Genomic DNA, 3,889 nt, shown 5'->3' with positions numbered 1-3,889 from the left:
AACCACCCTTACTGAATTAGTAAACATAACCATTTGTGGGGTAACATTGATATAGGTATGGGAGAGAAACCGCACTTGCATATTTAGGGAAATTAAGGGGTACATGTTTATGGGTGCTTTGTATCAATCTGACTATAGCTCATAGTCAGTGTTGCCAGGGAAAATGTTCGGTTTACCCTACAAGGACAAAAAAAGTTCCATACTTTCCCATACATTCCCAAACAATTTCCCCTACAATATTTTTCGTTAAATTTAAAAAATGTTTACAAAACTAAAATGGTTCTAAGTACTTTATTATCTTAAAATATAAATATGCAACGTATATAACCTAGAAAATAAATTTGTATTACCACCACGGTTGCCACAGTTGGTAGAATTCTACCAAAAATAGTATTTTTTTTGTTAAATCTCTATAGAGATAAAATTTTGGAAAAATTTCTATAAACAATTGTTTTTGAGAAATTTTTCTATAGAAATTAAATTTTGATAATAAATTCTATAGAAATAAAATTTTGAGAAAAAATTCCATGGAAATAAAATTTTGAGAAAATTTTTTATAGAAATAATATTTTGAAAAAACAAAATTTTTGACAAAATTTTCTATAGAAATAAAATGTTGACAAAATTTTCTACAGGAATAAAGTTTTGACAAAAATTTCTCTAGAAATCTTTGTTTGGTAGATTTGTGGTAATTTGTAGTAATCTTCAAATTTTGTTAATTTTTTTTTGCACGGGTGCTAACTGTTGTTACCACACAAGCCTTGCCGGCTTCTAATTTCCTAATCTAGAGCCACCAAAATGTAAAAATTTGTACAAATTGTGTTGAATGAAAATGTCCCTACATTGTGGCCCTACGTCCTACAAGACGCTAAATATTAGAAAAAACCTACATATAGGGAATTCCCCGTACTTATAGCAACACTGGCTGTAGTTGATATTGCACCTACGGAGTTAGTATGCCACTAATAATGAGCCCATTATTAAAAAAGAGAAAATCGCTTAATTAGTGTGGGTAATAAATCCAAATTTGTAAAAATCGAGCAATATTCTTATGTAAGAGCTACAAGTACGTATAAATACTATTGGCTAGTACATCAAAATTTGAAATTTGAGTAACATTGGTTAATAAATAAGAGTACTATGGCCAAATTTGGGAAAATCGAGCGATGCATATATATGGAAGCTATATCTAAATCTGAACCAATTTGCATAATATTTTGCGGGTTTGATTAATACCACAAAAGGTTACCTTGTGCAAGATTTGAGTAAGATCAGTTAAGAAATGAGGCCTCTATGGTGAAACATAAGGTTATTAGGGGCAAATTTTACAAAATCGGGCAATACATATATGGGAGCTATATCTACATCTGAACCGATTTCGATGAAATTTTGCATATACCGTTAGTACTATAGAGGACTGGATCTAGTCAACTTTGAGTAAGATCGGTTGATAAATAAGGGTTTTATGCAAAATTTTGAAAAATCGGGCGGTACATATATATGGGAGCTATAGCTAAATCTGAACCGATTTCGATGATTTTTGCACATATAGTTAGTGCTATAGAAGATTCTATTTAGCCAACTTTGAGTAGGATCGGTTGATAAATAAGGGTTTTGTGGCCAAATTTGGGAAAATCGGGCGATACATATATATGAGAGCTATATCTAAATCTGAACCGATTTGGATGAAATTTTGCAGACTTGAAGGGCGATGGAAAAGATTATATTTTGCCAAATTTGGTGACGATTTGAAAAAAAAGCGCAACGTAACCCCATTTGTCGAAATCGGGCGATACATATATATGGGAGCTATATCGAAATGTCATCCGATTTCTTACAAATTCAATAGCGTTCGTCCTCGTGCCCAAAAAACTCCCTGTACCAAATTTCATCAAAATAATTGCGACCGGAATACTGTGAACAACAAATACATGGACAGACGGACGGACGGACACCAAGCGCTAGATCGACTCAAGAGGTGACTCTGAGTCGATCGGTATATATTTTATGGAGTCTAAGATCAATATTTGTGGTAGGCACATTTTTTGGCAGATCAAACTTATTATACCCTGACCACTATGTGGTTTAGGGTATAAAAAGGTAACATTTATTGTGAAGTTGAATTTTTTCGTGAAATTTAATGACGATTTAAATAGTTAACAAATTTAATGACGATTTCAATAATTTTGAAGAATCATTTTTAATTTTTAATGACAAATTAACCTCAGTTCTATATAATAGTCTATTACATACACAGAAAAAAATATCACCAAAATATTTCCAATTAAAAAGTTAATTGAAGTTGAAAATTTTTTCAATTAATAAATTAATTGATACAATTAACTTTTTAATCATGATAGAAACATTAAGTTAATTAAGTCAATGATTGAAATTTTTAAAATGTTTAATTAAAAAATTAATTGATACAATTAACTTTTTAATCAAATTCGGAAGACTAATTCAGTTAAAAAAAGTGCTGATTTTTTTTTACTTTTTTAATTAAAAATGTATTTCAAGCAATCATTTGTTAATCCAAATAAAAACTCTAAGCCAATCTAACTAAGTAATTAAAAATAGTTACCTTTTTTAATTAATAAATTAATTGCGTTTTGCAATCAACATCAATTAAATTTTTAATTGAATCAATTAAAAAATTAATTGAATTTTGCTGAAAAAATCAATTAATTTTTTAATCAAGAATTTTTTCTATGCCCAATTAAAACTGTGATTGATACTATCATTTTCGTGATTGAAGACATTTCAATTAAAAAATTAATTGGATCAATTAATTTGGTGATTGAATCAGAGAAACAATTTTTTGTGTGTAAGGATACCGATTCTAAGTCTTTATTGAAAATTTGATCAATTTTTGACAAAGTCGACGCTTTTTTTGCTGTGGGGATAAAAAAATTCATTCGGTGCCAATTCTGGACTAAATGCGGATGACCCATCAAATCTTTGTTTTGAGTGCTCAAAAATGCAGTTGTTTGAGCAGATTGTCGTGATCGGTTTTTTGGGAAGACAACTGTCAATTCTGAGTGGTTGTGTACCAGTTCTCTTTTAATTCAAAAAAAAAAAACTTTAAATTTAAGAAGCAAACTCCTCATATATAACCTATAGTTGAAGAGTTTTTAGCTTAAATCTGAAGATTCAATATATCAATTAATTTAAAGACAATTTCTTTAAATCAAAAATGTTTTTCTTTACATTAAGAAAATTTTTCCCAAGTTCAAAGACATACCAATTTAACAAGATGCGTTTCCTAAATTTAATGAGAACAATTTTTGATTTTTGAATTTAACTCAAAGTTTTAATTCAAATGTCATTATTTTAAAGAAATCTATCCTTAACCCTCTAATGCCCAATTTTTTTCCCAGCTGATTAAATTTTCAATGTTAACGACACAAAAGCAAAGCCTCTTGAATAGTTTCAAATAAGTTTTTTCTTTTGCCCATTGTTGTTGTCTTAAGGTGTGTTTTACTAAAAGCTTCCTTATTAAATGAAGCCTCAAAACTTTCCTTATACATTTTTTACGTGTAGCAAATTTTGTTGTGTATGTTTGAAAATCCATATTTATGATGCGGCATGTTGTCTGGTAGCATCGACAATGTATAACAGGTAGTCAATATGTTTTACAATTTTTTTAAAGCATGTGCCGCATATAAACCCAGTTTAGTGAATCGTCCACCTGATCAATGGAGTGAGGCAAGTAAGGCCTACTTCTGCACAGATTGGTTGTTGTCGTTCTCTGAGCTTCATAAATATTTCAGTGAATTTTATTTGATACAACTTTTCGGCCTCTTTGAGTGAATGACGGACATGAGTTTGAAACATGATTTTTACGAAATTCTTACAAAAATATGTGGAAGATTTTTTCTTGTTTAAATTG

This window comes from Haematobia irritans, chromosome 1, assembly GCF_050003625.1.
Source record: "Haematobia irritans isolate KBUSLIRL chromosome 1, ASM5000362v1, whole genome shotgun sequence".
In the NCBI taxonomy this organism is placed as follows: domain Eukaryota; kingdom Metazoa; phylum Arthropoda; class Insecta; order Diptera; family Muscidae; genus Haematobia; species Haematobia irritans.
The sequence above is the reverse complement of the archived record's forward strand: the minus strand, read 5'-3'. Positions refer to the sequence as shown.